This window comes from Pongo pygmaeus, chromosome 14 (genome assembly GCF_028885625.2).
Source record: "Pongo pygmaeus isolate AG05252 chromosome 14, NHGRI_mPonPyg2-v2.0_pri, whole genome shotgun sequence".
Taxonomy (NCBI): domain Eukaryota; kingdom Metazoa; phylum Chordata; class Mammalia; order Primates; family Hominidae; genus Pongo; species Pongo pygmaeus.
The window spans coordinates 59,880,686-59,893,352 of NC_072387.2; positions in this window are offsets into that span (position 1 = coordinate 59,880,686).

The window sequence follows — 12,667 nt, forward strand, 5'->3', positions numbered from 1 at the left end:
TGTGCCACATTTTCTTAATCCAGTCTATCATTGTTGGACATTTGGGTTGGTTCCAAGTCTTTGCTATTGTGAATAATGCCGCAATAAACATACGTGTGCATGTGTCTTTATGGCAGCATGATTTATAGTCCTTTGGGTATATACCCAGTAATGGGATGGCTGGGTCAAATGGAATTTCTAGTTCTACCAGAAAGAATGTTGAACCAGGTATCTGGACATCTCATACCCCAGGCAAGTTGTTGCACAAAATTAACCATAACAGCTAGGTAAACTGTCATCACTTAGACCAAGCACAGCCAGAATCCAGGGATAGTCACTGGTCTCAGGATGGGGGCTGTACCTGAGATGGAAGCATCAGAAACCCTAGGAACAAAGAGCGTGTAACAGGAGGAGGGGAGGCATTAAAGACAATTGTAGTTACTGCTTAGTGGAGAATTTATTCTATGCCAAGTGCTTTCTAGGAGTCATCTCCCCTGAGCCTCACAGCAACCTTAAGGGGTAAGTCTTTATTACCCCTGTTTACAGAGGAATCAGAGGCTTGGAGAAATTAGGAAGCAACCCAAGATCTCATAGCTAGAGAGATCAGCAACCCAGCCCAGGTGTGACTCTGAAGTTCACATCTTTAACCTCTCCACCCCACTGCCTACAGGCGAGGCCCCTGGCATTCAGCAAACAAGGGCTCAGGCCAGCAACACTCTCAGGATAACAATAGCAAGACTAACTCCATTTCTTACCCATGGTGGGGGATAGATTCTTCCCGTATTTACTGACCTGGTCAGCACTGGCTACTGAGCCAGGGAGGCAGAGTTTGTAGGTGCCTTGCTTCAGTTACTTCTGTTGAGGAGGGCGGGGGGAGACAGTCATTAAGACCTAACAGCAATAACAGGTAAGAAGTGAAAAATTCAGGGCCTACATTTCCTCCATTCAAATCTATAAAATAAACATTTGAATGGCAAACTGTGTTTTCTACTTCCTACCTGGATGCTCTGATAAACAAACTCTAAATTATCTTCTTTTTCTCATGTTTAGGAGTTTTCCGGTGCTTCACAATCATTCTGATCATTCTTAGTGATATGGTGAACTCTGAGTAGAAATGGCTTATGTTTCTTCCTGCATGTCATCCATCCATGTAGAAGATTTCATGAGGAGTTTTAGCTGGAAGAAGCAAGCCAGAGAATGCATCTTGTAGTACCAGTCACTAGAGATGTTTATTTCATAAAGAGAAGTGTTGTGATGTTCACACCTATGAAACCAGTTGAAGTGGGCTTCCCACCAGAGGACGGCCAACAACGACCAACATAGTAGATGTGAGGATGTCCCATATCCAGAAACCAGATCTAGCCCCTATCTTTGGTACCAGAGGGAGGGACCCAGGCATTTTTAGGGCCTGTCCAAGCCTGAGCAAGAAGGAAATCAAGGCTTAGGCCATGCTGGGGTTTCAGGCACAGGGACGGGACAGGGCATGAGTATAGATAGAGCCAGCCCATAGCGGCGCTGAAGTCAATCAATGGCCAGTGCAGGGCAGCATGGAAGGACTCAACACCCAATTCCAGAGATAAGACAGCAGATCTGCAGCAAAGTCTGGACGGCATGGAGTAAGCCAGGTGTGCCTGGAACAATGGCCGGAGGAGACAGGTGCACGGGCCACGCTTTTTACAGTAACACCCTCACTGCCCGAATGAGTCTCCAGACTGGAGGAGAGAGACCTGTGAGGAATGCCCCCTTGTTTACACACATCCCAAAGCAGCTCCCTGGCTCTGCCAGCAGGGCTGGACATCTCCAAACAGGGTGATAACTCCTTGAATTCATTTCCTAGGGCTACCATAGCACAGTACCACACACTGGGTGACTTAGAACAACAGAAAGCTACTGCCTCACAGTTCTGGAGGCCAAAAGTCCAAGATGAAGGTGTGGATGGGGTTCATTCCTCTTGAGGGCTGTAAAGGAGGGTCTGTTCCTTGCCTCTCTCCTAACTGCAGCTGCTTTGCAGCAATCCTTGGTGTTCCTTGGCTGGTAGAGACATCGCCCCACCTCTGCCTTCATCTTCTCGTGGCCTTCCCCCATGTGCTATCCCTGAGTTTCCCCTTCTTATGAGGACACCAACCATATGGGATTAGGGTCAGCCCCAGTGACCTCATCTTAACTTGACCACATCTGCAAAGACCCTGTTTCCAAATAAGAGCACATACGGAGGTGCGAGGGGTTAGGACCTCAACATGTCTTTTTGCAGGGGGTAATACAGTTTAACCCATAACACACTTCTTTACCTTGCTTTGAGCAATCAGTGTTCCTCAAACCTAGCTCCTAGTAGGTATTAAAAAATACCCATGTCTCTACCCCATCCTCAGAGATTCTGACTCAGTTGAGCTGGGATGGGGCCCAGGTATCAGTAGTTTCTAAAAGTTCCTCCAGGGGACCCAAAAATGTGGCAGGTTTGTGCACCTCCATCCTGGGGGTGAAACATGGTGAGCAGCCAGAGACGGCAGGACAGAGTCAACAGCGGGAGAACCAGTCTCCTCTTCCCTGCCGGCAGGAGCTAGCAGCCTTGGAGAGAGCACTTGGATTAAAATCATCAGCTCTTTGGAGCAATATTAAATGATGGCTCTCAGTGTCTTGGGATGAGGGAGTCCAGGGCTTTTGGGCTTTTGAATCACTAAATAAAAAAGGCATAACTAATCTTTCTCTCCATGAAGATCCATCTGCCTGGGCCAACACTGAGGAGAGTCCTGGTGTTTTTAGAGCATACAATTGCCTACCAAGCCAAAAAGCCAAGGGTTTTAAGTCAAGCTCAATATTACAGAGAAGACTGAGGCTGGCTAACCTTGCTGCAAGGTAAAACAGGAGATCACAGCCATATGTCATCCAAGCAAGAGAAAATGCAATGAAAATCTACACTCATGTGGCAAACTCTTTCAACAGTCAGAGGCCTGATTGTGTGCAGTCAAAATAATTTTGCTCTATTTTTAAACACTGTTGACATGAAAACTGAATTAATAGGGGCTCAAATTTGAAGGGAGAAAAAGGTACCAAAATCCATAATAAACTGACAAGCTAATTAATGTATCTGAACAGAGGAAGGAAACCATAGAAACAGATTGGAAATCATGTGGATTTCATTCATATGACGGAGAAAGCAATTGAAATATTCTTGTGCAAATTAATTAAATTTATAATGCACCCAGAATGCAAGTTGTTCTAGCTCCCTACTGAGTCCCATGGGAGAGGCTTAACATTGCCTCCTGACCAATAAGAATGTCTAAAATGCATTCTGACAATGTTTTAGAAGAAAGAAAAGACAAACATGCAATTGGATCACTGTCATTCAGCCTCCTTGGGCCTGAGCTTACAAAGCCCTCAAATTCAGGTCCCAGTGGAGTCTAGTCACACTGACTGAGGGGTAGGCACTGTGGTGGGGATCAGGCCAGCCCTGGCCTTTTCTTTCTCCTTATGCCCTCTATCCAAAGCTCCAGCCTGGGCAAGCTCATATTATACCCTGGGAATAACCAGGCCCCAGGGATGCTAAAGCCAGGATGTCTAGCCCATGTCAGAGCAGGTGGGTGGCAGAAGACTTTAGCTCCCCTTCCATTATACCCCAGAGGCAGCTGCCAGCCTGGCCCATGCTGAAAGCCACCCCCATGTCCAAGCCGAGGTGGGCAGGCAGTTTTAGAAGAACCACAAATTTTATAAGACCAGGAATGTAGACGTAATTTGGCTAAATCAACTTTTAGACAAGATTGTTCCAAAAGTACCTGAAATTAGCTTTAAAAGATATATTATTTTTGTTTTAAAATTCACCTTGGCTGGTGAGTATTAGTTAATATTATTTTGGTTACAAATAACAAAAACCCACTTAATGAGAGAAAAAAGAATTTTTTGGAAGGAAAAGCTCAGAGAATTCAAAGGAGAGTTGAATAACTGGGGTTCAGAAAAGAATCCGTGACAGCTTGGGGCCCAAAGTAGGAGACTCAGGTGCTTTGCCCACTCCCAGCCTTTGGGTTTCTTATTTCTAATCTAAGAGAGAAAAGCCTGTAAGGCAGAGGGCCAGGTGCTCTGTCTTGGCCAACTATCTAGGCCAGGGTTGCTGTGTAACAAGGTACAAACCTGGCTACCAGGGCCTGCCCCTGTGGATCTGGGCAGGCAATGGAAGGGCCTTTGCAGCTACCTCAACTGCTGTCTACCAGTAGGGGCTGGGAAAAAGCTGAGTGTGCCATATGCATTTATGCCCTTGGTCATGCCTGAGTTCCTCTCTGCCTGGTGTGTGCCCTCGCCTCCCCACCCCCTGCCAGTCCTTCGCAGCAACTCCTGGGTGAACCCTGGTCCTGTCCCTCCAAGTCACAACCGAGCAATTCTCCTTGAGGCTCCCGCAGGCCTTGCTTCTGCCCCTCTTGAGCACTAAGGACAGCCCTGTCTCAGCCTTCTACATGCTCTCTTGCAGGCTGTCCTGTCCCTTTAGATTTATCCCCAATCTGGTCTCCACCTGCTCCATTCCACATGCAGCTCTGATGAGGCCACTCCACAGATCAGACACTTGAGGGATAGGATGCACTTTCCCTCTAAGGAAATAAGAACCCTCTCCAACCAAGCCCCTGCCTTGTCTAACATCCCCTCCCCTCCTGAAAACCTTTTCTGCCCAGCACTCGCTCTGCTGACATTAGGCACCCCTGCTCTAGGGCCCCAGGCATGGCTCCAACAGCACACTCACCACATGATAGAAATTCAGTCTCCCTCCCACTCAGACGCGACGCTACATATGATTGCTTGATTTTTAAAAATCACTTGCACCTAGCCTAAGGCATTCGCCCAAAATCTATGCTGAAAAAGTAACAATTTTGGATGAATGGATGAATGAATTAATATATGCATGAGTGAATTAATATTTTTTGTTATAATTAACTGATTTCAGCCTCTCTTCTCCACAAAGATGCTAAGTTTTCCAGATCAGACATGAGATCTGAGTCAAATTCATTTTCAGCTTATACATACTAAGGAGTCCAGCAGTGCTTGTTCCTGTCCCCTTTCCACACGACTCCCTTTGTTGTGCCTTCAGCCCTGGAGCACTCCATAAATATTAGATGAAAGGATACTCTTCTGAGATTCTGTGACTGGTGCAGATGTGGCTTGTGTCCTTGAGGACTAGGTCTGGGCTGGGAGCCCTTGCCTAATGCCAGATAGAAACAGCCTACATGCTAGTATTAAAACTCCACAGTCATTCAGCTGGAGGTTTTCCCTTAAGTCACAGTCATAGGTTCAGGAAATCCTTGATCACAACTTACCCAGGGAGGTGTTCAAATGTTCCCTCCCTTACCCCATATGAAGCAAGAGCTGAGACTCAGGAGTCAGGGAACCAGGCCAGTCTCACCCTCTGCAGGACTTTGTCCACACCTCCAGTAACTGTTCTCATCGCACCTGTCCTTTCCCTGCCATAACAGTGATTACACTGCTCTCCACACTATGATTCGTGTGCTGACTATATGCCCACAGGAAGGTGACTCCCTGTGCAGACAGGTACTATGCGTATCCTCTTCCCTGCCAACTCTCAGCACCTAGCACCATGCCTGGCACATGGAGATGCTCAGTAAATATTTATTTAATAAACAAAAAAGAAGGAAGGAAAGACAGAAAGGTACAATGTGGGCAGAGGATGGACAGACCAATGGAGACAGAGGGGGCAGAGAGAAGGCAGGCAAGAAGGAAATTTTTCTTACCTCAGTTTCCCCATCTGTGAAAATGAGCCAACAATTCCTGTCTCCCAGGGTTGCTGGGATGATTAAATACATTGACTATTTTCTCCTTCTTCTGTCTTCCTGTAACCTTTGTACACACTATAATTACAAAACTTAACACAGATATTTGTTTGCATGTCTGTCTCCCTGTTAAACTGTGAGCTTCTCTAGAGCAGAGACTGTTTCTTCTTTCACCCGGGTAAGCCCTGCATCAGCTGCTGGCACCCGGCACACAGCAAGCTCTCAGCACCACCTGTGTGCTTCCTGCCCTCTCGGGAGTACTGAGGCCTGCCATGCACTCACCACAGGGGACCTGGCTGAGGCAGCCAACCCAGATGTCCACCCAGTGCCCACCCTCCCACCGTGCCCCCACCAGCCCAGCTCCGTAGCCTCAGCTGCCTCCCTTAATGAGCAGAGATGAACTGAATACCCTGCCCAGGCCTGCAGAGGGGCACGCAATGGGAGAAGCAAAATGTGAGACCAGTGGGGAATCAGAACAATGTTGCTGTTGTGATAAGAACAAAGTGCCAGGACTCATGGGCCCACCTGCTATTTTGCATAAATTTGCATCCCAGACTCAGTGAGTTCTTCTCAAGCTTATTGTGTGGTCAAAGCTCTCCTCACTGGTGGGCGTGGCCAGCCTCTCTCTCACCCCAGGATTTCAGACCAGAGGGCCCTGCCGCTACCTCCAGGGCTTGGCTCACTCAGCCCTGATGCCCACTGCTGTGGCCGTGGCCGTCCCTAGTGGGTGGAGGACCTCCTGGAACCGGCAGTGGGTTATGTTTCTCCAGGAGATTTACCTTCCTATTGATGGCAGGTTTTGCCCTTGTTCAAACAAGGCATTCCCAGCTTTTACAATAAGTAACAGCAGGCTTCAGGGGCATGCAGAAGGATCTGGAGGTTTCAGAAACTGAGATTCACCACCTTTACCATCCCTTGCTATGATGGTTAATTTTATGTGCCAACTTTGCTGGACCATAAGGTGCCCAGATAGTTGGTCAGACATTTATTCTGAGTGTGTCTGTGAAGATGTTTCTGGATGAGATGAACATTTGAATTGGTTGATTATGGAAAGCAGATTGCCCTCCCGCATGTGGGTGGCCCTCCTCTCTTTTGGAAATCCTGAACAGAATAAAAGGTTGAGTAGCAGGGAACTTCATCCTGACTGCCTCGAGCTGGGACACTGAGACATTGGTGGTTTTCTGCCTTTGTACTCAAACTGAAACATTGGCTCTTCTTGGTCTCAAGACTGACAGCCTTCAGACTGGAACTGCACCATTAGCTCTCCTTGGTCTCCAGCTGGATGACTGCAGGTCTTGGGACTTCTCAGCCTACATAAACATATGAGCCAATTCCTTCTCTCTCTCTCTCTCTCTCTCTGTCTCTCTCTCTCTCTCTCTAGCTCTCACTCTGTCTTCTGTGCTGTGTGTGTGTGTGTGAGTGTGTGTGTGTGCGCGCACGCGTGGGTTGGTTCTGTTTCTGTGGAGAGCCATCTGTAATACACTTGCTGGGGAGAACATAGTGTGGTCATGGACAACAGGCTCAGGCCTGCCCTCCTGCCTTTATGCACCGTCCTGAGGGTGCCACCAGAGGTGGTGACCCCACTGCCACCAGAGTCAGTGCTAGAGCACAGACACATGCATACACATGCATACCTTTGCACATACATACTTGTCCCCAGCCCTTCCCCCTCAACTCAAATTTCTTTCTTCCTCTGAAAGAGATACCTTCCCAACAATACCCAACAAATATCACTGGATGAGGGGAATTTTAAGGACTCTTGGCTTTTCTCCTTTATATTGTTCTATATTGTTAAAATGTTTTTCTTTTTTTTTATGATATTTGTTTGTTTGTTTGTTGAGACAGAATCTCACTCTGTCACCCAGGCTGGAGTGCAGTGATGCGATTTCAACTCACGGCAACCTCTGCCTCCTGGGTTCAAGCGATTCTTGTGCCTCAGGCTCACGAGCATCTGGGACTACAGGCATGTGCCACTATGCCCAGCTAATATTTGTATTTATGGTAGAGACAGGGGTTTCTCCATATTGGCCAGGCTGGTCTCAAACTCCTGGCCTCAAGTGATTCCTCCACCTCGGCCTCCAAAAGTGTTGGGATTACAGGCAAGAGCCACTGTGCCCAGCCAAAAATATTTTTCAAATGACCATAAGGAACATTTACCTGACAGGATCGTTATAAAGATTAAATGAGATAATGCTTGTAAAAGGCTTTGCACAGCATTTCTCAATAAAAATAGGCTCTTATTTTAGAAATCTAACTAAAAATAATAATACAGTTATGCACTGCACAATAACATTTCAGTCAATGACAGACCACATACACGACAGTGATCCCATGAGATTATAATGGAGTTGAAACATTCCCAGCACCTAGTGATGTCATAGTCATCATAACATCATAGCATAACTCATTATTCACATGTTTGTAGTAACGCTGGTGTAAGCCAATCTGCTGTGCTGCCAGTCATATAAAAGTATAGCACATGCAATTATGAACAGTATGTAATACTTGATAATAAATTACTCTGTTTCTAGTTTATGTATTTACTATACCATACTTTTAATCCTTATTTTAGAGCGTACTCCTTCTACTCATGAAAAAAAAAAGTTAGCCGGGCATAGTGGCCCATGCCTATAGTCCCAGCTAGTCATGAGGCAGGAAGATCACTTGAGCCCAGGAAATGGAGGCCAGTTTGGGCAATCTGGACAAGATGCTGTCTCTACAAAAAGAAAAAGTTTTTAAAACTTTTTTAAAGACTGTAAAACAGCCTTTGTCAGGTCCTTGAGGAGGTATCCAGAGGAGGGCATTGTTGTGATAGGAGGTGACAGCTCCATGCATGTTATGGCCCCTGAAGACCTTCCAGTGGGAACAGAAGTGGAGATGGAAGACAGTGATATTGATTATCCTGACCCTGTGTTGGCCGAGGCTAATTGCAGGTGTTTATATCTTAGTTTTTAACAAAAAAAAATTAAAGAATAAAAAAAAATTTTAAATAGAAAAAAGCGTATAGAATAAGGACATAAAGAAAGAAAATATGTTTGCACAGCTCTACAATGTATTTGTGTTTTAAACTAAGTGTTATTGCAAAAGAGTCAAAAGTAAAACAAAATTTAAGTTTATATAGTCAAAAAATTACAGGAAGCTAAGGTTAATTTATTATTGTAGATAGAAAAATATTTTCTAAATGTAGTGTAGCCTACGGGTACAGTGTTTATAAAGTCTACAGTAGTGTACAGTAATGTCTTAGGCCATCACATTCATTCACCACTCACTCACTGACTCACCCAGAGTAGCTTCCAGCCCTGCAAGCTCCATGCATGGTAAGTGCCCTATACAGGTGCGCTATTTTAAAATCTTTTATACTGTATTTTTACTATGCCTTTTCTATGTTTAGATTTGTTGAGGTACACAACTACTTCCCGTTGGGTTACAATTGCGTACAGCATTCGGTGTAGTAGCATGCTATTCAGGTTTGTAGCCTAGGAGCAATAGGCTATACCATCTAGCCTGGGTGTAGAGTAGGCTCTACCATCTAGGTTTGCATAAGTGCACTTTGTGAAGTTTGCACAATGATGAAATTGCCTAACAGTGCACTTCTCAGAACCTATCCTTGTTGTTAAAGTGATGCATGATAGTATATGTTTAAAGAACTTCAGGATTTACAAAGTACTTTCATATTCATTATTTGACTTAAACACAAACTTGAGGCACACTTATTATTTCTGGTTTACAGATTAGGAAACTGAGGCCCAAAGACATTAAAATGACTGGGCCCAGGCAATTCAGCAAGGAGCAATGTGGCAGGGTCGGGATTAACTTGTGGGACATGATGGGGCTCCTGCTCACTGACTTGACTTGCAGGGCCCCAGAGCAAACCCCCTGCTCACAGGGCCTTAGCTCCTGCTGCCTTAGTGGCACTGCAGCTCACACCTGCGTCTCTCTGAAAAAGAAGCCCAGCATTCTCTGGCACTTATCCCTGACTCTGGGCTCCCAGTTAACTCCTGAGTTTAGAAACCAGGCATTGGTCCTCTAATCCCCACAAGCCCCTCTCATTCTGTGGAATCTGGATAAACCCCAGGCCTGAGAGATGCAGGAGGGAGGCACCTTCCCCGGTGTGATTGGCAGGACGCAGAGCCCCAGGGCTAGCGTGGGACAGGAGGCTGCCTCTGGCAGGCAGGCAGGCAAGCATCTCACAGCTGCCCCACCTGGCTGCTGGGCCAGTCCCCTTGAGCCTGGGATAAGGAGCCACGAGTCCCCACTTTACCATGAATCCACTCAGGGCAAAGCTTCCTAAGTCTTTATTTTTTCTTATTTATATAATGGTTCAATATCTGCTGTTTTCTTATCTCATAGGGAAAAAGGTTTTGAGTAAAAACTAAGATCTATGTGATACTGTAAACTGCTTGGCATGGAGAGTGGGATGACAAAGTGTCTGTTAAAAAGGCTACTGTCCCTTTCTTTGATTGATTCATTCATTTGTTCAATAACTATGTATTAAGCACCTTCCATATTCCAGACTCTATTCTCAGAATTGGGAATAGAGCTACGAACAAGAAAAATCTGACCCCATCCTCATGGAGTGGAATGTCCGGAAAATTCAAACCCTAAGCCACCAACAGTCAGTGCAGTCAGAGCTCCATTATTATTCTGAGTATTTTCTATAGCATTTTTTCAATGGAATGTTCCCAAATGGAAGCAGCACTACCCTGCTTCTAGGATGACAAGCCCAGTGTATTGGAAAATACAAACTAATCTCAATACACATTGAAACAAACAATAGGTACCAACGGTAATTCACTGTCTAGTCTGTGATATGCAAAGTGAATTTTTGTAAAGGATATCTCATCCTGCATTTTAACAGGCATAAATAAAAGCCTGTTTGCTGTGCTTGAAACTGGTAAACGAGCTTTTCCACCAAAACATTCCTTTGCTTATAAACATGTTTTTCTCAAAAGTAGTTAAAATTATAAACATGTTTACCCCATTCCCAATAAACATAAGGCTACCTCCTTCAAAAGTGATAAACAGCTCTACGCCAAAGTCATAAACATGTTTTAGACTGTACAGAAAATTTATGGCATAAATTGGTAAGTTGTGATATAACTTGGAAACCACATATACAGCCAGTGATGTAATGGCTTAGATAATTTTGGAGTACAACCAATATGGTAGATCCAACCACAAACCATTAAACTATGAGGCAAGTCTAGAGTTCCCAGGCTCTGCAGTTAATACAGAGAACCGCTGCCAGACTGTGTGAGTGTTGATGACCCCCTACATCTTCCTGGTGTGTCGTGAGCTGGCTGCAGTTCACCACATGCCACCCATAAGGGACTCTGCCCTGGAGAAGATGGAGACCAAGATCTCTGCCAGTGGAGACCACTGGATGCATCAACAGAGAGTGAGTGGCAGCCAAGGCCAAGGGGGAGATGGGCCAGTCCCTGACAGGTGGCATGTGCCTTCCCCACTCAGCCCCCTCTTGCTGGCTTGCAGGTGCCCCTTAGCTTGTTGAAGGAAATAAATAACTGAACCCTGTTTAAACTAGGTGGTGTTTTTGTGTCTGATGATTCCCACTCGTTGACATTCTTTTTAAAATCCTTTTTATTTTTTATTTTTAGAGATGGGGTCTTGTTCTGTAGCAGACTGGAGTGCAGTGGCACAATCATAGCTCACTGCAGTAGAGAGCTCCTGGGCTCAGGTGATCCTCACGCCTTGGCCTCCTGAGTAGTTGGAACTACAGGTGTGCATACCACTCCTTGGCTTGCTAAATCCAGGCTCTAGCTTTCACTAAAGGTGTAATTCCTCAGAATAAAAAACCCATTTATACTACTATGTGCATTGCCAATCCCAACAAAGAGGTTCTGGGAAGTCTACTGTTCTTGAAATTTTCCATTTTTTATAAACAATCAGCTTTGGGCTCTGTTGGAGTGCAGCTGCTCCAAGGTGTGATGTAGCAGGCCCTGAAGGTGGGACATTTTGCCCAAGGTAAGAACCCTGGGAGAGCCCCTGACTTGTCCACCAAGACCTCCATCCCTCATATCCTTGTCTAAGAGGCGAGCAGGACCAACAGTCTTCATCACCCAAAAGGGCAATCCACCAGCCTCCCAGGGAGGCCTCACTGCCTCACTGCCTTCCGTCAGCAACCTAGCTCTGACACCCTGCTTCCCAGTTGGCTTGCTGGGTTCAGAGCACTGGGCACCAAGTCTGCATTTTGGTGTCATTGTTATTCACACAGACATTGTGTCCAGGTTCCTACATCCAGAAACATTCCAGAACAGTGCCAGCCTTTGTGGTTTCTCTGTGCTGCCTCTCCCACAGCACTCACTTCCCTCCAACCAAACCACATCACCGTCACTCTTGTGACAAAAATAGAAATAACGAAGTTTAGAAATCTTGATCTCACAGCCTCCCACCTCCTCCCACCTCTGATCTCCTGTGGGGCATGTTCGCAGAATGTGTGCAATTCTGCTTCTGCTTTTTTAATTATCCTCCTTACCTTGTCCCCTAGGCCCTGCTGCACTGTTCCAGGAACAGCCTGGAAAATGGAGGTGCAGCTTCCCTGGTACCCCAAGGGCAGAGCACATTACACATCACAGTGCCAGGGGCCCACTTTCATTTGCAAAATGCTTTAAACCCAACTGTTGCTCTCTCCACCTCCTCCTTATTTCCCTCCTTTCGTAACTAAAAAAAAAAAGTGATCATCTTGCTTTATCTTCAACTTGAACTAGAATGGATTGTGTTGATGTATCAATATGGCATCCTGTTCCCAGGCTCTTTCCTGAAGTCTGCGGGGTCTGCCAGAGACCACGTGCCCCTCTCCCCCAGCCCTAATCTCTCCCTCAAGCAGAATTTGTTTAAAGCCACTATTGAAAGACTCATGGAATTCCCCCAGCCCTGCTGTCCTCACTCCCACTCATGAACTCCTG